The sequence below is a fragment of the Hyperolius riggenbachi genome, chromosome 10, assembly GCF_040937935.1.
Source record: "Hyperolius riggenbachi isolate aHypRig1 chromosome 10, aHypRig1.pri, whole genome shotgun sequence".
Taxonomy (NCBI): Eukaryota; Metazoa; Chordata; class Amphibia; order Anura; family Hyperoliidae; genus Hyperolius; species Hyperolius riggenbachi.
Window position 1 is genome coordinate 286,207,125 of NC_090655.1, and position 25,470 is coordinate 286,232,594.

General features: G+C 49.3%; 1 pseudogene; it reads left to right on the forward strand.

Annotated features, from left to right (window-relative positions):
- The window catches only part of LOC137537274 (zinc finger protein 721-like), a 79,779-nt pseudogene extending 54,549 nt beyond the window's left edge, over positions 1–25,230 (forward strand).
- The last annotated feature ends 240 nt before the right edge of the window (positions 25,231–25,470 follow it).

The window sequence follows — 25,470 nt, forward strand, 5'->3', positions numbered from 1 at the left end:
CATATTGGTCCCTATTCTTGTGGGTGGTTGTTATGAGGGCTTTGCACTCAGGATGAGGTATAACCTCCTTAGCAGTAACCCTGAGTCAGGCTTTGGGTGGAAAACCACAGCTCAGATTGGTAACCCGAGCCTGTCTTGTGGTAGCTGCCGGGAGCTCTGTGCAGAGTATTGCATGCAGCGGGCATTTCAACTCACCTCCTCCGGGATCCAGATTCCGGGAGCCACTCTCCTTCCTGTCCTTGGAGGCTCTGCATCCCTCTGGTGAGATCGTAGGTCATTGTCATGACGACAGATGGCAATCTCACTACAGGGTTTCAGCGCCACCCTGGTGGACGGAGGGGGAATTGCAGCGCTGGATTCCGGGGAGGTGAGTAAGTGCAGGGCTACTTTTTTCAGCATGTGTGCTTATTTGATGTAGCGGTTGTCAATCAAGATTTGTTTTCTTTTCAAATTTTTTTTTAATTAGGGGTGAAACTGCATACGCTTATATGTGCTTAAATAGCGCACCCATTCACTTGCGTCGCTCTGCGCTTTACAGCACAATGCACAGAAATGCATGCAATGCTACGTTTCTCAGACAGTAACAAAGCGCATAGATGTGAACTTGTTACATTAGAAACAATGGAAAAGGCTGTACCTAGCAAAGCGCACAGAGCAATGTGCTGTGCAAAGCGGACAGCACCGTCCCTAGTGTGACCACAGCCAAACATTTTATCATCTTTATCCTTTCTCTTATTTCCTGCACCGTGATTGGTGCATCCAGAGGGTTTGGAAGTCCTTGATTGTCTCCTCCATGTCCTTCAGTTCTGCAGCTGTTTGTTTCTGTTCCGGGGTTTGGGCATTTCCTGGGATGTCTCTGTAGAGGTCCCTGAAGTAGTGGAGCCAGATGTGGCCATTTTGGATATGAAGAGGACTATTCTGGGGCTTTTTACCAATATGGTTCCAGGTCTCCCAGAATGAGTTGTCCTGGAGGGGGGAGTCCTCCAGCTGTTGGAGTTTGTGGGAGATGTGGCTCTGTTTATTGCCTCTGTAGGTGGTTGTGGGCTTCCCTTAGGTCCCGGTTGTCGGGGTCTCGGTGCTTTTGGTTAGAGGCTGCCCTTAGAGAGTTACATAGAGCCTTGCATTCACTGTCACAACATTTTTGGGACTGTTTATTTGTGGATCTTGGATGTTGGTCTGCTTGAGGCCAGTGAGTACTGCCATGGTATATAAGATGTTACTGAAGTCCTTCACTGCATGGCTGACACCCTGTTGGTTTGGGTCATATAGGTTGGTATGAAAGTTTGTCAGCAGTTCTTGGATTTTGGCAGTGTTGGTCATGTTGGTGTATTCGTTGGCAGACTGTTTGGGCCATTTGAAGGATGGTGGCAGCTTGTAGAGACCGGTCTGGTAAGGCTACTGTGTGGTTGATTTATCGGTGGATTTCAGGTACAGCAGTAATGGGATGTGGTCTGACAGGTGTGTTTCAGGGGTGACTATGAGGGCATTGATGTTTATGGGTTGTGTGTCTGGGATGACATAGTCCACCACACTGCTTCACGTGTGGGATTTCATAGTAAATCTCCCAAGAGAGTCACCCCTGGTTCGCCCATTCATTATGTATAGGCCGAGGCTCCGGCACAGGTTCAACAGGGCTTTCCCACTTGTGTTTACTGTCTTGTCATAGCTTTTTCTTGCTGTCTGCATTGGTTCCTGGTAATAGCTCTCCCCTCCAAGTATGTATGTGTTTCCTTTAGAGGTCAGATAGTCCTTCTCTGTGCCTGTTCTGGCCCTGAGGTCTCCATAGATGAGCACTGTGCCCTGAGACTGGAAGTGGCTGGCTATCTAAGCTGGATTGGGGGCTACCTAATACTGGGGGCTGATCTGGCTAGCTAACATTGGGAAAGAGCTGCTTAACCACCCTGGCGTTCTGATAAAATCGCCAGGGCGGCTGCGGGAGGGTTTTTTTAAATTAAAAAAAAACTATTCCATGCAGCCAACTGAAAGTTGGCTGCATGAAAGCCCACTAGAGGGCGCTCCGGAGGCGTTCTTCCGATCGCCTCCGGCAAGCATAAGTAACAAGGAAGGCTGCAATGAGGAGCCTTCCTTGTTTGGCTTTCCTCGTCGCCATGGCGACGAGCGGAGTGACGTCATGGACGTCTGCCGCCTCCGATCCAGCCCTTAGCGCTGGCCGGAACTATGTGTTCCGGCTGCGCAGGGCTCAGGCGGCTGGGGGGACCCTCTTTCGCCGCTGCTCGTGGCAGATCGCCGCAGAGCGGCGGCGATCAGGCAGCACACGCGGCTGGCAAAGTGCCAGCTGCGTGTGCTGCTTTTTATTTCATCAAAATCGGCCCAGCAGGGCCTGAGCGGCAGCCTCCGGCGGTGTTGGACGAGCTTAGCTCGTCCAGACCGCTCAGGTGGTTAATACTGGGGGCTCATCTGGTTATCTATCATGGGTTGGGGCTGCTTAATACTGCGGGCTAATCTGCGTTTTTATCCTGGGGAGGGGGGCTACCTAATACTAGGGACACATCTGTCTATCCATACTGGGGTGGGGCTGAAATATAATGGGGGCATAACTGACTATCTATACTGGAGAGTGGGGCTACCTAATACTGGAGGCTGATCTGATTATCTAACTTGGGGGAGGGTGCTGCCTAATACTGGGGGACATTTGGCTAGCTAAACTGAGGATGCGGTTGCCATATACTGGGGGGAGGCTTCATTTGGCTATCTAACTTGGGGAGTGGTCTTCCTAATAGAGATGGCCCAAACTGTTCACCTGTGGACAGTTCCTGGTGAACAACGCGTTTGACCCGCCCCCTATACATCATCATCATGAGGGGTCAGATTTTGACTCCTCACCCCAGAGTCAGCAGGCACATGGCAGCCAATTTGCTAGCATTCTCTCCTGGACCACCCCCTCTATAATAACGCCAGCACAGCAGCCATGTTACTCTCTGTCTTTGGCTGCTGTGAAGGAGTGTAGGGAGAGAGCTGTGCTGCTAATAGGGAAAGCGTTAGTTAGGCCTCTGTTCTATGTCCCCAGTGGAGTTTCTTGCTGCTAGTACAGCGTCCTGAACACCCAACAGCCCTTATAAAGGCTGATACATTGGTTTTCTTGCTATTGTTATATTGCAGTTCTGTGTGTCTGACTGTCCAGTGCACTGACTTTAGCTGTTGGGCACAGGTGTGCACACTGCTGCTGGTGGTACAGTACCTTGCATAATAGCCTTGATAAGTGCTGTTTTATTGTTTTTATTGCTATTGTTATATTGCAGTCCCTGTGTCTAGTGCACACGTTGGCCATTGGAAACCGGTCTGCTGGTCCTAGTAGTGCACCGACTACTAATGGCGTAGTGGTTAGCACTCTCACCTTGCAGCGCTGGGTCCCCAGTTTGAATCCCAGCCAGGTCAACATTTGCTCTGAGTTTTTATGTTCTCCCCGTGTCTGTATGGGTTTCCTCCAGGCAACCCGGTTTCCTCCAACATCCCAAAAACATAAAGCTAAGTTAATTGGCTTCCCCCTAAAACAATTGTCCCTGGACTATGATACATGCACTAGATGATACATACATAGACATATGACTATGGTAGGATTAGATTGTGAGCTCCTCCGAGGGACAGCTAGTGACAAGACAATATACTCTGTACAGCGCTGCAGAAGATGTCGGCACTATATAAATACGAAATAATAATAATAGATAACCCAATAATCCTTCACCACCACTATCCTCTAGTATCCACTACTGCCCCCCCTATAGGGCCTATATTGTGACGTGATAGTTGTAGATAGTATAAACCCATCGGTCACCTGACCTGCATGAAGTGACACTCAGTTTCCAAACAAATAAAACAGCTGAGAGTCCAGAAGCACTACTGGCATCTAGTATCCACTACAGCTCCGTATAAGGCCTCACAGGCAGGGCCTATATCTATAAAGTGGTTATTGCAGATACTATTAACCCATCTGTCACCTGACCTGCGTATAGGGGCTGGATAACTGCCATCGCCTGCACTCCCGTGAACGTGCGCACAAGCACGGCGACCACTACACACCACCACACAAATATTGCCGCAGAGAAGACTAACATTTATGTCCTGAGGGTGACAACTAGTAAAAACAAGGATTGGCTCCCCTGAGGTTATCATTAATGCTCTTTGCAGTTGTTTGCGGTGCTGAAAACACAACGTTTCGTCTGTCAGTGTGGCGCGGGCCTAACCCTTACACTACCTGATCGATGTGTACACACGCCAGACATTTTAAAGCGCTTTATTCCATACATTTAAGAATGTAGCGTGATTTCTGCCCTTTAGAGATTAAAACACGACTCTGCATCAACTACGTAATGTTTGGTGGGACTTTTGCCATGGATCCCCCTCCAGCATGCCACCCTCCAGGTGTAAGGCCCCTTGAAACAACTTTTCCATCACTTTTGTGGTCAGAAACAGTCCCTGTAGGTTTTAGAATTCACCTGCCAATTTAAGTCTATGGCAGTTCGCGCAGTTCACTGGTTCATGAATGTTTGCGGTAAATCTGCGTCCGCAAACTGAAAATTTGATGTTTGCGACATCACTATTGCTTATATTGGGGCTGATCTGGCTATCTAAACTGAGAAGGAAGGTTGGCTAATACTGGGGTCTCATTTGGCTAATTAACTTGAAGAGGGGGCTACCTTAAAAGGGAAGGTTGGCTTCTTTAGATATTAACTTGGGGAGGGGCTGCCTGATAGTTGGGGGATAGATCTGGCTATGTAACTTGGGGAGGGGCTGCCTGATAGTATGGGTATCCAATCTATCGATCTGGCTATGTAACTTGGGGAAAGGGCTGTCTGATACTTGGGGCTGATCTGGCTATGTAACTTGGGGAGGGGGCTGTCTGATACTTGGGGCAGATCTGGCTATGTAACTTGGGGAGGGGGCTGCCTGATACTTGGGGCAGATCTGGCTATGTAACTTGGGGAGGGGCTGCCTGATACTTGGGGGCTGATCTGGCTATGTAACTTGGGGAGGGGCTGCCTGATACTTGGGGCTGATCTGGCTATGTAACTTGGGGAGGGGGCTGTCTGATACTTGGGGCTGATCTGGCTATGTAACTTGGGGAGGGGGCTGCCTGATACTTGGGGCTGATCTGGCTATGTAACTTGGGGAGGGGCTGTCTGATACCTGGGGGCAGATCTGGCTATGTAACTTGGGGAGGGGGCTGCCTGATACTTGGGGGCAGATCTGGCTATGTAACTTGGGGAGGGGGCTGCCTGATACCTGGGGGCTGATCTGGCTATGTAACTTGGGGAGGGGGCTGCCTGATACCTGGGGGCTGATCTGGCTATGTAACTTGGGGAGGGGGCTGCCTGATACCTGGGGGCAGATCTGGCTATGTAACTTGGGGAGGGGGCTGCCTGATACCTGGGGGCTGATCTGGCTAGATCAGAGCATGGTTTTACATGGTGGGGGAGGAGCTGATGACCACACATACTGCAGGGTAATGTATGACGCTGCAAGAGACCAGGCCTGATGACCACACATACTGCAGGAGACCAGGCCTGATGACCACACATACTGCAGGGTAATATATGATGCTGCGGAGACCAGGCCTGATGACCACACATACTGCAGGGTAATGTATGATGCTGCAGGAGACCAGGCCTGATGGCCACATATACTGCTGGGTAACGTATGACGATGCAGGAGACCAGGCCTGATGACCACACATACTGCAGGTTAATGTATGATGCTGCAGGAGACCAGGCCTGATGGCCACATATACTGCAGGAGACCAGGCCTGATGACCACACATACTGCAGGGTAATGTATGACGCTGCAAGAGACCAGGCCTGATGACCACACATACTGCAGGGTAATATATGACGCTGCAGGAGACCAGGCCTGATGACTACACATACTGCAGGGTAATATATGACGCCGCAGAGACCAGGCCTCATGACCACACATACTGCAGGGTAATGTATGACGCTGCAGGAGACCAGGCCTGATGACCACATATACTGCAGGAGACCAGGCCTGATGACCACACATACTGCAGGGTAATATATGACGCTGCAGGAGACCAGGCCTGATGACCACACATACTGCAGGGTAATATATGACGCTGCAGGAGACCAGGCCTGATGACCACGTATGACGATGCAGGAGACCAGGCCTGATGACCACACATACTGCAGGGTAATATATGACGCTGCAGGAGACCAGGCCTGATGACCAAACATACTGCAGGAGACCAGGCCTGATGACCACACATACTGCAGGAGGTCAGGCCTGATGACCGCACATACTGCAGGGTAATGTGGGATGCTACAGGACACCAGGCCTCATGGCCACACATACTGCAGGAGACCAGGCCTGATGACCACACATACTGCAGGAGACCAGGCCTGATGACCACACATATTGCAGGCTACTGTGGGATGCTGCAGGGCGTACGAGAGGAATCGGCGCCGGGAGACTTGGGCGCAGGATACAGCCAGTATATGGCTGATCCTGCTGCTGCAAAAGTTCCCGGCCGTGTTAAATGCTATTCCCCCTCCAGGCCGCCATGGATGGAGGAGAATGAAATAGTTGGGCTTCCAGCAATTGCTAGAGGCCGAATTATTGTGTTTTAAAAGTAACTTCAGCTCCGTTTTCTGGCACCGAAGTTACTTACTTTGTGCTTCTATAGCTGTAATTCCTATTACGGCCTATGGTGGCGCCGGCTGCGCCCAAGTCTCCTGCGCTGGATTCACTGTGTTCGGCTGCAGGAAACCAGACCTGATGACCACATATATTGCACGGTAATGTATGACGCTGCAGGAGACCAGGCCTGATGACCACACATACTGCAGGGTAAGTTATGACGCTGCAGTAGACCTGGCCTGATGACCACACATACTGCAGGAGACCAGGCCTGATGACCACACATACTGCAGGGTAATGTATGACGCTGCAGGAGACCAGGCCTGATGACCACACGTACTGCAGGGTAATGTATGATGCTGCAAGAGACCAGGTCTGATGACCACACATACTGCAGGAGACCAGGCCTGATGACCACACATACTGCAGGAGACCAGGCCTGATGACCACACGTACTGCAGGGTAATGTATGGCGTTGCAAGAGACCAGGCCTGATGACCACACATACTGCAGGAGACCAGGCCTGATGACCACACGTACTGCAGGGTAATGTATGGCGTTGCAAGAGACCAGGCCTGATGACCACACATACTGCAGGAGACCGGGCCTGATGACCACACGTACTGCAGGGTAATGTATGATGCTGCAGGAGACCAGGCCTGATGACCACACATACTGCAGGAGACCAGGCCTGATGACCACACATACTGCAGGGTAATGTATGGCGCTGCAAGAGACCAGGCCTGATGACCAGACATACTGCAGGAGACCAGGCCTGATGACCACACATACTGCAGGGTAATGTATGATGCTGCAGGAGACCAGACCTGATTACCAAATATACTGCAGGGTAATGTATGGCGCTGCAAGAGACCAGGCCTGATGACCACACATACTGCAGGAGACCAGGCCTGATGACCACACATACTGCAGGGTAATGTATGACTCTACAGGAGACCAGGCCTGATGACCACACATACTGCAGGGTAATGTATGGCGCTGCAAGAGACCAGGCCTGATGACTACAAATACTGCAGGAGTCCAGGTCTGATGACCACACATACTGCAGGTGAATGTACAACGCTGCAGGAGACCAGGCCTGATGACCACACACACTGCAGGAGACCAGGCTTGATGACCACGCATACTGCAGGAGACCAGGCCTGATAAACACACATACTGAAGGAGACTAGGCCTGATGACCACACATACTGCAGGAGACCAGACCTGATGACCACACACACTTCAGGGTAATGTATGATGCTGCAGGAGACCAGGCCTGATGACCACACATACTGCAGGGTAATATATGACACTGCAGGAGACCAGGCCTGATGACCACACATACTGCAGGAGACCAGGCCTGATGACCACACATACTGCAGGAGACCAGGCCTGATGACCGCACATACTGCAGGAGACCAGGCCTGATGACCACACATACTTTTACATGCTGTTAAACTCTGGATGCTTCTGAGTGTGTCTCTGATTTTCTGATGTGATCTTCACCAGCCTGCAGTCCAGTTTGGGTACAAGTAGATGCTGTGTAACACCTGACTGGCTGTATATCTGCTGAGCATTGTGTATAAGGGGGGGGGGGAGGGGGCGCAAGGTTTGCTCACAATCACAGATCACAGCAAGGTTTTGTAATATTGAAAGACACGGTGGTTGGAGGTGGCAATTAAGTTCCATGTAAATGCGCTATCTTGAGCCTGTTTATTGCAGGTACACAGGACGGATATTGAACAGTGCTGCATTTACTAAACCCACCACTACATTTAAACTGTCTTATTATTATTTAGTATTTATATAGCGCCAACATCTTCCGCAGCGCTGTCCAGGGTACATATTGTCTTGTCCCTCAGAGGTGCTCACTATCTAATCCCTACCAGAGACATATGTCTGTAGTCTATGTATGCATCTTAGTCTAGGGGCAATTTAGGGGGGAGACAGTTAACTTGTTGTTTTTGACCCGTGGGAGGAAAACTGAGTGCACGGAGGAAACCCACACAGACATGGGGAGAACATACAAACTCCATGCAGATAGTGCCTTGGCTGGGATTGGGGACCCAGTGATGCAAGGCGAGACAGCTAACCACTACGCCACCATGCTGCCTTATATATCGGTGCTGCTGAAAACCCACAGCATGCAGGGCTGTGGAGTCGGAGTCGTGGAGTCGGGGCAATTTTGGGTGCCTGGAGTCGGAGTCGGGAAAAATGCTCCGACTCCTAATGAATTTAAACTGTAATTAAAATGGAAAATATGATAAAATGTTCTATTTCTCAGATAAAAGTCATAAATAATTTATACATACGGTAATAGCTGTGCTTAGTCCACAAAAATGAAATAAACCAATCAAAATTAGTTACTTGTCCTGCTTCAATAAAGCAGTCCCTGTATTTTTAAAGTCAGATATACATATCTGATTGTGACTGTACAGTATATATGATGTGTACACAGGAATCTCTTATATATATATATATACTAAATAACATCTATGCTGTAAGTATAAAGCCAGATGTGTAGCTGTGTCACTAATAGAGATGGCCAATGAGATGGAAATAATTCTGCGTTGATGCTGGTTTATGCAAATGTACGCACTCTCTTTGCTCATGAAATCAAATAATTTGATATGTTGTTAAAATTTGGTTTGGTGACTGCGAATTAAAGGGTACCTGAGAAGGATGAAAAGAAAAGTTTTATACATACCTGTGGCTTCTTCCAGCCCCCTTCAGGCTAATCAGTCCCTCGCTGTCCACCTCCACCACCTGGATCTTCTGCTATGAGTCCTGGTAATTCTGCCAGTCAGCGCAGTCCGGCCGCATGCCGCTTCCACAGCCAGGTACATTCTGCACCTGCGCAATAGTGCTGCGCAGGTGTAGTACGCTCCCGGCGGCGGAGTGTGTGCATGTGCACTATGCCAGACTGGCTCAAGTACCTGGACTCATAACAGAAGATCCAGGTGGTGGAGGAGGACAGCGAGGAACTGATTAGCCTGAAGGGGGGTGGAGGAAGCCCCAGGTATGTATAAAACTTTAATTTCATCTGTCTCAGGTTTACTTTGTTACACAGTAGTACTATACTCTACATATGCACTCCCCACAGAGCTGCAGAGAATCCACTGAGAATGTTGTGCACATTGAACACAGAGGTGTTGTCTGTCACCCATAAACCTTGTTCAGATTGTGCATGAAGAATGTGTAATAGAGGAAGAATCTCCTTATTTCCCTGCAGAGTACCTGCACATCACTCTTACATGTTCCCACAGTCACATTGCCTAGGGCCTGATAGATGTTCTTTGTTCCGGTCTGTACCTTTTACAAGTACTCTTACCAAGGACTAGTTTTAGTCTATGACTAAAGGGAATAAATATGGCAGTCTCCATATCCTTCTCACTTCAGTTGTCTTTTAAAATTCCTAAGCGTTGGCAGTTAAGAGACAAATTTCATGTTACATACTTTCAATCAACAAGATTGTAATATGCAAATTAGAGGAGTCGGAGTCGGTGGAATCCTAAACTGAGGAGTCAGTGGATTTTTGTACCGACTCACAGCCCTGGCAGCATGTCCACTAAATTGGATTTTTTTGATTAATGTGCAGGTTTAGCGCTGCTGTCTTCTTCTAAGTAACTTTAATGCTGCCACTCCCCACCCACAAAGGAGAAATCATTTATGAACATCCCTCACAGGTTCAAATTAAATATTTTTATAAATGAGTTTTCCTGTAATACTGGGGCTCCATCTGCTACCTACACTGGGGGGAGGGGGGACTACACAACCGGAGGGGGGCACTTTGAACGCTCCACCTCTAGTGCTGGGTAACCTTTTCCCGGCCCTTACACAGCTGACTGGTGAGGTGAGGAGGATTCTGGGAGATCATGTGACGTTATTGTTGGTCTTTCTATACAGAGTTTTCCTCCAGTGAAGTCTGGTGATCACGTGACCATCACTGTGCCCCCACCTCACTCTGGGAGACACAATAAGGAGAAGATTCTGGAAATCACCAGGAAGATGATGGAGCTGCTGATAGGAGAGGTGAGCGGGGCTGGGAATTATGGGATATTATGCAGTAACAGCAAGGGGTGTGTCTGGGTGGTGACTGTATCTTTGTATGTGTCAGGTTCCTGAAAGGTGTCAGGATGTTGCTTTCTGTTCCTCCATGGGGGGATGCCAGTATATAGAAGGACACCAGGATCTCTACAAGGACACCATGATGGAGAATATGCCTCCCTTCACATCAACCGGTAAGAGGAGACTTTCATGTTTTGTAAAGAAGAGTGCAGACCCTTCCCCCCACTCACAAATATCATCTAATAAACACATAGAGACAATGTATTCAGTCAGTGTGTGTGTTTCCTACAGTTGTATCCTGTAACAGAGACCCACCAGAGAGATGTACAGGTCCTCTTTATTCCCAGGATTGCCCACCTAGATCCCCCATCATCTGATAATCACATAGAGACAATGTATTCAGTCAGTGTGTGTGTTTCCTACAGATGTATCCAGTAACAGATCCCCACCAGAGAGATGTACAGGTCCTCTTTGTTCCCTGCAGTGTCTACAGGAAGACCCCGCCATCCCCCGGCATTATCAGGTAGGTGGGGCTGAGGGTCCCCAGAGACTACAAACCATGACACATTCTTTTCTCCTGAGTATGCTGTTATCTGTGTTTTACATTGTACATTATCTCTCACTTTGTGCACTTAGGATGGAGAACTTATACAAGGAAATAATGTGGTGAAAGAGGAAGAAGAGGAGACATATGTGAGGAGTGATCAGCAGTCTATGGAGGAGGGAGACATGATGAGGACATGTAAAGAGGAAGAAGAAGAGACGTATGTGAGGAGTGATCAGCAGTCTACACAGGAGGGTGACATGATGAGGACAAGTAAAGAGGAAGAAGAGGAGACGTATGTGAGGAGTGATCAGCAGTCTATGGAGGAGGGTGACATGATGAGGACAAGTAAAGAGGAAGAAGAAGAGACATATGTGAGGAGTGATCAGCAGTCTACACAGGAGGGTGACATGATGAGGACAAGTAAAGAGGAAGAAGAGGAGACGTATGTGAGGAGTGATCAGCAGTCTATGGAGGAGGGTGACATGATGAGGACAAGTAAAGAGGAGGAAGAAGAGACATATGTGAGGAGTGATCAGCAGTCTATGGAGGAGGGAGACATGATGAGGACAAGTAAAGAGGAAGAAGAAGAGACGTATGTGAGGAGTGATCAGCAGTCTATGGAGGAGGGTGACATGATGAGGACATGTAAAGAGGAAGAAGAGACGTATGCGAGGAGTGATCAGCAGTCTATGGAGGGGAGAGACATGATGAGGAAAAGTAAAGAGGAAGAAGAAGAGACGTATGTGAGGAGTGATCAGCAGTCTATGGAGGAGGGTGACATGATGAGGACATGTAAAGAGGAAGAAGAGACGTATGTGAGGAGTGATCAGCAGTCTATGGAGAAGGGTGACCTGATGAGGACATGTAAAGAGGAAGAAGAGGAGACATATGTGAGGAGTGATCAGCAGTCTATGGAGAAGGGTGACATGATGAGGACATGTAAAGAGGAAGAAGAAGAGACATATGTGAGGAGTGATCAGCAGTCTATGGAGGAGGGTGACATGATGAGGACAAGTAAAGAGGAGGACAATGTTACAGAGGGCAGAACAGGTGAGTAATCAGCAGTGTATATAGAATAAATGTGTATCTGTATTGCTGGTATGTCACTGATCACAGACTGGCCATATTAGGGGTTATGCTATGTGCTCATGTTAGATTTTTGCCATCTATAACTATCATTCATGACAGTGTTGGGTGACCGCTTACTAACAATAGCAGTACAGACACCCTGGGGAAGGGAAAGGTCTCTTTATTCTCTCACACTGGGCTGCCCTCCTTTCCTCTGACACTTTAGCAGGGGCTGCTTGCTGGTGTCAGCAGCACTGATTACCTAATAGTGTTACATTTCTGCTAATTTACTTCCAGCGCTGATGCCCTTGTGTCATTGTTCAGCCACCTTAGTGTGATCTCTGGTTGCTTAGATCTATGGGGAATCGCCTGTGTCTCAGCTCTTCCTGTGTCTGACACAGCTGAGGTGCACATACAAAAATTAAATATACTGCCTGACTCTACCACCACCTTAATAATTAGTAATACCCACACCTCAGTACAGGGGGAGTGACCATATATAATATATTCAGGATGGGCCATTTATATGGATACACCATAATAAAATGGGAATGGTTGGTGACATTAACTTCTTGTTTGCGACACATTAGTATATGTGAGGGGGGGAAAACTTTTCAAGATGGGTGGTGACCATGGCGGCCATTTTGAATCCAACTTTTGTTTTTTCGATAGGAAGAGGGTCATGTGACACATCAAACGTATTGGGAATTTCACAAGAAAAACAATGGTGGGCTTGGCTTTACCGTAACTTTATTCTTTCATGAGTTATTTACAAGTTTCTGACCACTTATAAAATGTGTTCAATGTGCTGCCCATTGTGTTGGATTGTCAATGCAACCCTCTTCTCCCACTCTTCACACACTGATAGCAACACTGCAGGAGAAATGCCAGCACAGGCTTCCAGTATCTGTACCCTCTTCTCCCACTCTTCACACACTGATAGCAGCACCGCAGGAGAAATCCCTGCACAGGCTTCCAGTATCCGTACCCTCTTCTCCCACTCCTCACCCACTGATAGCAACACCGCAGGAGAAATGCTAGCACAGGCTTCCAGTATCTGTACCCTCTTCTCCCACTCGTCACACACTGATAGCAACACCGCAGGAGAAATGCTAGCACAGGCTTCCAGTATCCGTACCCTCTTCTCCCACTCTTCACACACTGATAGCAACACCGCAGGAGAAATGCCAGCACAGGCTTCCAGTATCCGTACCCTCTTCTCCCACTCTTCACACACTGATAGCAACACTGCAGGAGAAATGCCAGCACAGGCTTCCAGTATCCGTACCCTCTTCTCCCACTCTTCACACACTGATAGCAACACCGCAGGAGAAATGCTAGCACAGGCTTCCAGTATCCGTACCCTCTTCTCCCACTCTTCACACACTGATAGCAACACTGCAGGAGAAATGCTAGCACAGGCTTCCAGTATCCCTACCCTCTTCTCCCACTCTTCACCCACTGATAGCAACACCGCAGGAGAAATGCTAGCACAGGCTTCCAGTATCTGTACCCTCTTCTCCCACTCTTCACACACTGATAGCAGCACCGCAGGAGAAATGCTAGCACAGGCTTCCAGTATCCGTACCCTCTTCTCCCACTCCTCACACACTGATAGCAACACCGCAGGAGAAATGCTAGCACAGGCTTCCAGTATCCGTACCCTCTTCTCCCACTCTTCACACACTGATAGCAACACTGCAGGAGAAATGCCAGCACAGGCTTCCAGTATCCCTACCCTCTTCTCCCACTCTTCACACACTGATAGCAACACTGCAGGAGAAATGCTAGCACAGGCTTCCATTATCCGTACCCTCTTCTCCCACTCTTCACACACTGATAGCAGCACCGCAGGAGAAATGCCAGCACAGGCTTCCAGTATCCGTACCCTCTTCTCCCACTCCTCACCCACTGATAGCAACACCGCAGGAGAAATGCTAGCACAGGCTTCCAGTATCCGTACCCTCTTCTCCCACTCCTCACCCACTGATAGCAACACCGCAGGAGAAATGCTAGCACAGGCTTCCAGTATCCGTACCCTCTTCTCACACTCCTCACCCACTGATAGCAACACCGCAGGAGAAATGCCAGCACAGGCTTCCAGTATCCGTACCCTCTTCTCCCACTCCTCACCCACTGATAGCAACACCGCAGGAGAAATGCCAGCACAGGCTTCCAGTATCCGTACCCTCTTCTCCCACTCTTCACACACTGATAGCAACACTGCAGGAGAAATGCTAGCACAGGCTCCCAGTATCCGTACCCTCTTCTCCCACTCTTCACACACTGATAGCAACACTGCAGGAGAAATGCTAGCACAGGCTTCCAGTATCTGTACCCTCTTCTCCCACTCCTCACACACTGATAGCAACACCGCAGGAGAAATGCTAGCACAGGCTTCCAGTATCCGTACCCTCTTCTCCCATTCTTCACACACTGATAGCAACACCGCAGGAGAAATGCCAGCACAGGCTTCCAGTATCCGTACCCTCTTCTCCCACTCTTCACACACTGATAGCAACACTGCAGGAGAAATGCTAGCACAGGCTTCCAGTATCCGTACCCTCTTCTCCCACTCTTCACACACTGATAGCAACACCGCAGGAGAAATGCTAGCACAGGCTTCCAGTATTCGTACCCTCTTTTCCCACTCTTCACCCACTGATAGCAACACTGCAGGAGAAATGCCAGCACAGGCTTCCAGTATCTGTACCCTCTTCTCCCACTCTTCACCCACTGATAGCAACACTGCAGGAGAAATGCTAGCACAGGCTTCCAGTATCCGTACCCTCTTCTCCCACTCTTCACCCACTGATAGCAACACTGCAGGAGAAATGCCAGCACAGGCTTCCAGTATCCGTACCCTCTTCTCCCACTCTTCACACACTGATGGCAACACCGCAGGAGAAATGCTAGCACAGGCTTCCAGTATCCGTACCCTCTTCTCCCACTCTTCACACACTGATAGCAACACCGCAGGAGAAATCCCTGCACAGGCTTCCAGTATCCGTAGTTTCAGGTATCTTCACAGCATAGACAATTGCCTTCCGATTACCCCAAAGATAAAAGACTGAGGGGGTCAGATCGGGAGACCTTAGGGGCCATTCCTCTGGCCCACAACGACCAATCCACTTTCCAGGAAACTTCTCATCTAGGAATGCTCGGACCTGACACCCATAATATGGTGGTGCACCACCACACATTCTGCACTCATACACCCCTTCTGGTACCAGTACCAATTCATCCAATCTTCAGAGAGGTGGAGGGAGCTAGTGCAGGTTCAGTGAAAAATGATGAGGTCTTCAGCTTGCAAGCGTAAAGCAGCATATGCCAGCATGTATAAGTCTCACCAATCCTGTGGAACTCCTGTGGCTTCCGTCTGGTATACCTCCGGATTCCGCCTCCTCCAGGATCACCCACATCAACTTATGTGTAATGGTATCGCTGGCTTTTCTGATGGTCAGCGTATCAGCGCTACCCGTCCTGCACTGCCGTGCTCATTCAGGGGGGAGACGCTCTTACCACCTACAAACGCTGCTTCTGCTGCCGCCGCACTGGCTGTGGGATTTGAACCCGCCCAACGACGCATTCTGCCCGCCCCCTTGTGAGCTTCGTCAGGATGTGCGATGAGGCGCACAGCCTTAGACCCAGAGGCGGAGTATAGTGACATCATCTCTATGTGAGTATGCAGCTCTGGGTTTAAACACCCACAAGCATGGGTATAAAGCAATGCTGCCACCAGTGTGAAATGGCTCACAGGCTCACTTTACTACCCTGCACCCACTGCCTGTCTCCTCCCATCACCTCAGTATGACAGGCTTGCTTTAGTGCCCTGCACCCACTGCCTGACTCCTCCCATCACCTCAGTATGTCAGGCTTGCTTTACTACCCTGCACCCACTGCCTAAATCCTCTCATCACCTCAGTATGTCAGGCTTGCTTTAGTGCCCTGCACCCACTGCCTGACTCCTCCCATCACCTAGGTATGGCAGGTTTGCTTTACTACTCTGCCCCCACTGCCTGACTCCTCCCATCACCTCAGTATGTCAGGCTTGCTTTAGTGCCCTGCACCCACTGCCTGACTCCTCCCATCACCTAGGTATGGCAGGCTTGCTTTACTACCCTGCGCCCACTGCCTGACTCCTCCCATCACCTCAGTATGTCAGGCTTGCTTCACTACCCTGTGCCCACTGCCTGACTCCTCCCATCACCTCAGTATGTCAGGCTTGCTTTACTACCCTCTGCCCACTGCCTGACTCCTCCTATCACCTCATTATGTCAGGCTTGCTTTACTACCCTGCACCCACTGCCTAACTCCTCCCATCTCCTCAGTATGTCAGGCTTGCTTTACTACCCTGCACCCACTGCCTAAATCCTCTCATCACCTCAGTATGTCAGGCTTGCTTTACTACCCTACACCCACTGCCTGACTCCTCCCATCACCTCAGTATGTCAGGCTTGCTTTACTACCCTACACCCACTGCCTGACTCCTCCCATCACCTCAGTATGTCAGGCTTGCTTTAGTGCCCTGCACCCACTGCCTGACTCCTCCCATCACCTAGGTATGGCGGGTTTGCTTTACTACCCTGCCCCCACTGCCTGACTCCTCCCATCACCTCAGTATGTCAGGCTTGCTTTACTACCCTGCCCCCACTGCCTGACTCCTCCCATCACCTCAGTATGTCAGGCTTGCTTTACTACCCTGCCCCCACTGCCTGACTCCTCCCATCACCTCAGTATGTCAGGCTTGCTTTAGTGCTTTGCACCCACTGCCTGACTCCTCCCATCACCTCAGTATGTCAGGCTTGCTTTAGTGCCCTGCACCCACTGCCTGACTCCTCAGGGGGAGAGTGGGGGGAGAGGGGTGGTTTGGCCGGGCATCGGGGGCGGGCGATTGGCGCCCCCCACCCCGGTGCCCGGGCAAAGAGCGGAAAATAAAGGTTGTTGGAATAAAAAATTCTAAGGGTTTAAATAGCACGGCACTGATTGCAATATTCACCTGTTATACTCACCAGAGATTGGAAGTTTTGGAAGAGATGTAAAGAGGGGGAAAAAAGGGGAAATGTAAAGGGTTAAATCTATGTCGATGGTTTTCACGTGGAGAAATACGCAAAAATGTGAGACAGGAAGTGCCCGGTGATTTTCAGAATAGATGTACACTCGGGGGTGAGGGGGGTAGAGGGAGGGAGTCTAGTCATGACTCGGGGGTGCACTTAGTTCCTCCCTCGACCTACAAACCAAAGGAAAAGAGACCCACGAGGGGGACATGGGGGGAGGCGGGTGGGTGTGGGGCGCTTCATTGCCCCCTGGGGAGATTAGCATGTAAATAGTAAGTTTGTGAATGCAGGGAATAGGGGGGTAAGTGAGGGATTACAATGAGGGCAGATCACAGCCCCGAGATCAGGAGGGGAGGGGTGGGAATTGCTGGTAAGTTAGATAATAAGGGTGTGAGTATAGGGGGGGGGGGGATAGCAACTGAGGAAACAAATAATTTGCCTTAAAGGCTTTGATGTGAATAAAACTGTATTATATCTGTGCCTGCTGTGTTATTGTAAGAGGAAACGCCTGGCCCATTTCCCTGGACCTGATGAAGGTAATTCAGAGGCGCAGGAAGAAGTAAAGGAGAGACTTCTAGAAAGGATTCTCTTTGTTTCTTCAAGGAGGGATAATCTGTGGGGGGAGGCAGTGGAGAGAGAGGAAAGATGGAGAGGAAGGATAGAGAGAACCAGTCCCGTGAGGGGGTGCGGAGCAGACTCCGTTATGATGACTCAACCTCAACCTCCAGTGGGGCAGAAAGCCCTCAGATGGAGAGGTATAGAACCTCTGCACAGGAGAAGCATGCTCCAATATCCCAGTATAGGGGTAAGTGGCCGACATCCACTATCGGGGGTAGCGATAGTACTGGTCAGTAATGTTAGGCTTGAAGAGGTGGAGGTATGTGGAGACACACAAGGAGTAGGGGGGTAGTGATAGTACTGGCCAGTAATGTTAGGCTTGAAGAGGTGGAGGTATGTGGAGACACACAAGGAGTAGGGGGGTAGCGATAGTTCTGGCCAGTAATGTTAGGCTTGAAGAGGCGGAGGTAAGTGGAGACGCACAAGGAGTAGGGGGGTAGCGATAGTACTGGCCTGTAATGTTAGGCTTGGAGAGGCGGAGGTAAGTGGAGACGCACAAGGAGTAGGGGGGTAGTGATAGTACTGGCCAGTGATGTTAGGCTTGAAGAGGCGGAGGTAAGTGGAGACGCACAAGGAGTAGGGGGTAGCGATAGTACTGGCCAGTAATGTTAGGCTTGAAGAGGCGGAGGTAAGTGGAGACGCACAAGGAGTAGGGGGGTAGCGATAGTACTGGCCTGTAATGTTAGGCTTGGAGAGGCGGAGGTAAGTGGAGACGCACAAGGAGTAGGGGGGTAGTGATAGTACTGGCCAGTGATGTTAGGCTTGAAGAGGCGGAGGTAAGTGGAGACGCACAAGGAGTAGGGGGGTAGCGATAGTTCTGGCCAGTAATGTTAGGCTTGAAGAGGCGGAGGTAAGTGGAGACGCACAAGGAGTAGGGGGGTAGCGATAGTACTGGCCAGTAATGTTAGGCTTGAAGAGGTGGAGGTAAGTGGAGACACACAAGGAGTAGGGGGGTAGCGATAGTACTGGCCAGTAATGTTAGGCTTGAAGAGGCGGAGGTAAGTGGAGACACACATGGAGTGGGGGGTAGCGATAGTACTGGCCAGTAATGTTAGGTTTGAAGAGGCGGAGGTAAGTGGAGACACACAAGGAGTAGGGGGGTAGCGATAGTACTGGCCAGTAATGTTAGGCTTGAAGAGGCGGAGGTAAGTGGAGACACACAAGGAGTAGGGGGGTAGCGATAGTACTGGCCAGTAATGTTAGGCTTGAAGAGGCGGAGGTAAGTGGAGACGCACAAGGAGTCGGGGGGTAGCGATAGTACTGGCCAGTAATGTTAGGCTTGAAGAGGTGGAGGTAAGTGGAGACACACAAGGAGTAGGGGGGTAGCGATAGTACTGGCCAGTAATGTTAGGCTTGAAGAGGTGGAGGTAAATGGAGACACACAAGGAGTAGGGAGGTAGCGATAGTACTGGCCAGTAATGTTAGGCTTGAAGAGGTGGAGGTAAGTGGAAACACACAAGGAGTAGGGGGGTAGTGATAGTACTGGCCAGTAATGTTAGGCTTGAAGAGGCGGAGGTACGTGGGGACACACAAGGAGTAGGGGGGTAGCGATAGTACTGGCCAGTAATGTTAGGCTTGAAGAGGCGGAGGTAATTGGAGACACACGAGGAGTAGGGGGGTAGCGATAGTACTGGCCAGTAATGTTAGGCTTGAAGAGGCGGAGGTAAGTGGAGACACACAAGGAGTAGGGGGGTAGCGATAGTACTGGCCAGTAATGTTAGGCTTGAAGAGGCGGAGGTAAGTGGAGACACACAAGGAGTAGGGGGGTAGCGATAGTTCTGGCCAGTAATGTTAGGCTTGGAGAGGCGGAGGTAAGTGGAGACACACAAGGAGTAGGGGGGTAGCGATAGTGCTGGCCAGTAATGTTAGGCTTGAAGAGGTGGAGGTATGTGGAGACGCACAAGGAGTAGGGGGGTAGCGATAGTACTGGCCAGTAATGTTAGGCTTGGAGAGGCGGAGGTAAGTGGAGACGCACAAGGAGTAGGGGGGTAGCGATAGTACTGGCCAGTAATGTTAGGCTTGGAGAGGCGGAGGTAAGTGGAGACACACAAGGAGTAGGGGGGGTAGCGATAGTACTGGCCAGTAATGTTAGGCTTGAAGAGGCGGAGGTAAGTGGAGACACACAAGGAGTAGGGGGGTAGCGATAGTACTGGCCAGTAATGTTAGGCTTGAAGAGGCGGAGGTAAGTGGAGACGCACAAGGAGTAGGGGGGTAGCGATAGTGCTGGCCAGTAATGTTAGGCTTGAAGCGGCGGAGGTAAGTGGAGACACACAAGGAGTAGGGGGGTAGTGATAGTACTGGCCAGTAATGTTAGGCTTGGAGAGGCGTAGGTAAGTGGAGACACACAAGGAGTAGGGGGGTAGGGATAGTACTGGCCAGTAATGTTAGGCTTGGAGAGGCGGAGGTAAGTGGAGACACACAAGGAGTAGGGGGGTAGCGATAGTACTGGCCAGTAATGTTAGGCTTGAAGAGGCGGAGGTACGTGGAGACACACAAGGAGTAGGGGGGTAGCTATAGTACTGGCCAGTAATGTTAGGCTTGAAGAGGCGGAGGTAAGTGGAGACACACAAGGAGTAGGGGGGTAGCGATAGTACTGGCCAGTAATGTTAGGCTTGAAGAGGCGGAGGTAAGTGGAGACACACAAGGAGTAGGGGGGTAGCGATAGTACTGGCCAGTAATGTTAGGCTTGAAGAGGCGGAGGTAAGTGGAGACACACAAGGAGTAGGGGGGTAGCGATAGTACTGGCCAGTAATGTTAGGCTTGAAGAGGCGGAGGTAAGTGGAGACACGCAAGGAGTAGGGGGGTAGCGATAGTTCTGGCCAGTAATGTTAGGCTTGAAGAGGCGGAGGTACGTGGAGACACACAAGGAGTAGGGGGGTAGCGATAGTACTGGCCAGTAATGTTAGGCTTGGAGAGGCGGAGGTACGTGGAGACACACAAGGAGTAGGGGGGTAGCGATAGTACTGGCCAGTAATGTTAGGCTTGAAGAGGCGGAGGTAAGTGGAGACACACAAGGAGTAGGGGGGTAGCGATAGTACTGGCCAGTAATGTTAGGCTTGAAGAGGCGGAGGTAAGTGGAGACATACAAGGAGTAGGGGGGTAGCGATAGTACTGGCCAGTAATGTTAGGCTTGGAGAGGCGGAGGTAAGTGGAGACGCACAAGGAGTAGGGGGTAGCGATAGTACTGGCCAGTAATGTTAGGCTTGAAGAGGCGGAGGTAAGTGGAGACACACAAGGAGTAGGGGGGTAGCGATAGTACTGGCCAGTAATGTTAGGCTTGAAGAGGCGGAGGTAAGTGGAGACACACAAGGAGTAGGGGGGTAGCGATAGTTCTGGCCAGTAATGTTAGGCTTGAAGAGGCGGAGGTACGTGGAGACACACAAGGAGTAGGGGGGTAGTGATAGTACTGGCCAGTAATGTTAGGCTTGGAGAGGCGGAGGTAAGTGGAGACACACAAGGAGTAGGGGGGTAGCGATAGTACTGGCCAGTAATGTTAGGCTTGAAGAGGCGGAGGTAAGTGGAGACGCACAAGGAGTCGGGTGGTAGCTATAGTACTGGCCAGTAATGTTAGGCTTGAAGAGGCGGAGGTAAGGAGTAGGGGGGGTAGCGATAGTACTGGCCAGTAATGTTAGGCTTGAAGAGGCGGAGGTACGTGGAGACACACAAGGAAGATATTTGTTGGTAAAGGGAATTCTCGTAGGATGACGCTGGGGGTAGTCTATGCCTCTAACTCGGGTCAGGCGGGGTTTCTGGAGCAGATTTTGAATAGGTTGGTTGATTTCTCTGAGGGATCAATAGTGATAGTGGGTGATGTAAATTTAGTATTGGATCCCTCTATGGATTCCTCTGCAGGGAGATCCGCTCTCACAAAGGGAGCCATACAAAGGGTTAAACGTGCTCTCATAAAACGACAACTAATCGATATTTGGCGTATCCAACACCCCTCAATGAGAGATTATACGTTCTATTCCTCCCCTCGTAACTCCTCCTCCCGCATAGACTATTTTTTGATTTCTCATAATTTACTTTCGGAAGAAGATGAAACTAAGATAGAAACTGCCCTGATCTCGGATCATTCATCTATCAAGTTACATATAGGACGGAAAATAATAAGGAATGGACCATGGAGTTGGAGTCTAAACCACTCACTCCTGAGAACTGAAGAGATAGCTGGGAGGATAGCAAGTGAATTGAAGGTATACTTTAAGGTGTGTACACACGAACTACAAAAGGAAACGACGGGTCCGGCGGACCCTCCCACTGGGCGGTCTTTAGCCGACAGAATACGCGTGTGTACGTGCTGTTCGCGGACTGATAAGGCTGTTTCTGAGCGATCCACACGCGCATACTGTCGGCTAAAGACCGCCCAGCGGGAGGGTCCGGCGGACCCGTCGTTTCCTTTTGAAGTGCGTGTGTACGCAACTTTAAAGAGAATAATAAGGAGGGTGCTCCCCCCCACCCTCCCCTCCTCCTTATTGGTCTGGGAAGCTCACAAAGCGGTGATAAGAGGGACTTTGATCAGAGAAGGTAGTTGGCTGGAGAAGGAGCGAGAAAGAGAGGTAATGACCTGTGTAACAGAAATTGAGAAATTGGAACTCTTACATAAAAATACACTGAGTAAGGAGATGTTGGGAGAGCTTACGAGGAAAAGGGAAAAACTTAATAATATCCTTTTTACAAAGGCAAAATACGCTGCCACCAGATGTAAGAGGAGCTTTTATGAATTTGGCAATAAGAAGGGGGGGGGGGGCTGTTGGCCAGAACCCTGAAACAGCAACAGACATCTAACTACGTCCCTTTTCTCTGCGACCCACATGGTCAGAAACATCATGGAAATGAGTCACTGACTAGGATGTTCGGTTCCTACTCTAGCAAACTATGCAAAATAGAAGAAGATGTCCCAGGAGGTGGGGGATGGGAAGCGGGGGAGGAGGAGGGAATGGAGGAAGCCTCAGGCATGAGGAGACTTGGCCCTTTAGAGGTTAGTATGGAAGTATTAATTACAGCGGAGGAATTATTTGAGGCTGTGGGGCAAATGTCAAGGAGGAAAGCTCCTGGACCCGATGGCTTCTCTTTAGACTATAATAGAGAATACAGAGATATATTAGAACCCTTTTGGTGAAGGGCATTGACTTCCTTATGTATAGAGGGTGGATTTGTGGTAAATTTGGACATGAATTGCTAGCCTCCCATATCTCAGTGATTATAAAGGAAGGGAAGGATTCTGCTTCCTGCTCAAGCTACAGACCTATTTCTCTATTAAATATAGATCTAAAGGTCTTCACAAAAATAATGGTGAATACACTGTCCCCGGTGCTGAAAGTACTAGTGCATTCTGATCAAGATCAAGCTCTACAATTCCCTGCTTTCCATGTATGGCCAATGCTTTATGTGTAGGGAGGTCAAAGAGATGTAGGTAACTCTGTACTTGTATGCAAATATAATGCAAATTGTATGCAGAAAATTTGCACGCACAGTTATTCTCGTGTTATTTGCAGCCTGTTATGAGCACAACCTTCTGCAGTTCTCTATCAGGCTGATAACTAGCGATGGTCAGTGACATGCCCATAACTCTGAGATGGTGCAAATTATATTATAATTATATGCAGAGTTATGCAGTTACTGCATCTGGCCCATTTCCAATCTGCATCATCTTTGCATCAACTTGGAATTATCAGCAGCTCACTGACCCTCCCTAATGATAATTGCTCCTCCCCTCAGAAGTCTCTAACAGGAAGTGATGATGTTTCTCTATTTGCAGCGCGGAGTCCCGGCATCAGGAACCTCTCAGAGACTCGTCTCTCTGTATCCACAGACTGTACAACGGATGATGATGTCACTGGACAAGAGTCTCCTGCAGATATCCTGGTGACCCCAAATATTCCCCCAGACTCCCCTCACCTGTCTAACCCCGAGGGGCCTCATACCCAGCACAGCTCTCCCCCTGCTGGAGGATCTTATTCTTGTTCCACATGTGGGAAGTGTTATGTATGGAAATCACAGCTTGTCAAACATGAGAGATATCACACTGGTGAGAAGCCCTATTCATGTGCTGAGTGTGGGAAATGTTTTGGACAGAAATCAAACCTTGTCAGACATGAGAGATCTCACACTGGTGAGAAGCCCTATTCATGTGCTGAGTGTGGGAAATGTTTTAAGCAGAAATCACATCTTGTCAGTCATGAGAGATCTCACACTGATGAGAAGCCTTTTTCATGTGCTGAGTGTGGGAAATGTTTTGGACAGAAATCACACCTTGTCATACATGAGAGATCTCACACTGGTGAAAAGCCATTTTCATGTGCTGAGTGTGGAAAATGTTTTGGACAGAAATCATGCCTTGTCATACATGAGAGAATTCACACTGGTGTGAAGCCCTATTCATGTGCTGAGTGTGGGAAATGTTTTGGACGGAAATCAGAGCTTGTTGTACATGAGAGATCTCACACTGGTGTGAAACCCTATTCATGTGCAGAGTGTGGGAAACGTTTTGGACTGAAATCCGACCTTGTCAAACATGAGAGATCTCACACTGGTGTAAAGCCCTATTCATGTGCTGAGTGTGGGAAATGTTTTGGACGTAAAATACACCTTGTCACGCATGAGAGAACTCACACTGGTGAGAAGCCCTATTCATGTGCAGAGTGTGGGAAACGTTTTGGACTGAAATCCGACCTTGTCAAACATGAGAGATGTCACACTGGTGAGAAGCCCTATTCATGTGCTGAGTGTGGGAAATGTTTTGGACAGAAAGGAAGCCTTGTCACACATGAGAGATCTCACACTGGTGAGAAGCCCTATTCATGTGCTGAGTGTGGGAAATGTTTTGGAGAGAAACGAAGCCTTATGAGACATGAGATGTCACACTGATAAGAAGCCCGATGTGTGTACTGAGTGTGGGAAATGTTTTGGCCATAATTGTTCTTTTGTAATGTTTGTGTTTCTTTTTACATGGCAGCATTTTACGCTGATTCCCGAGGACTCTCATGCTGGTCAGTGCATTAGATTGTTGCTGCTCTTTGACTGTCTATATCAGACTCCTCCGACTCCTCCAGCAGTTGCTTGCTATTCCAGGCGTTTGTAGGCGTTGGTCCCTAGCGTACGTCAGGCATTTCCTAGGTTGTGGCGTTGGCTGGTTGTACGCTATGCTACCATATATTGTGCGACGACAACAGTCAGTGACAACTACTACTGCTATTACTACGGTCCCCTCTCTGCCCGTCTCCTATAATTAATATATATACAGGGCCTTCTCAAAAAATTAGCATATTGTGAATAAAGTTCATTATTTTCTGTAATGTACTGATAAACATTAGACTTTCATATATTTTAGATTCATTACACACAACTGAAGTAGTTCAAGCCTTTTATTGTTTTAATGTTGATGATTTTGGCATACAGCTCATGAAAACCCAAAATTCCTATCTCAAAAAATTAGCATATCATGAAAAGGTTCTCCAAACGAGCTATTAACCTAATCCTCTGAATCAACTAATTAAC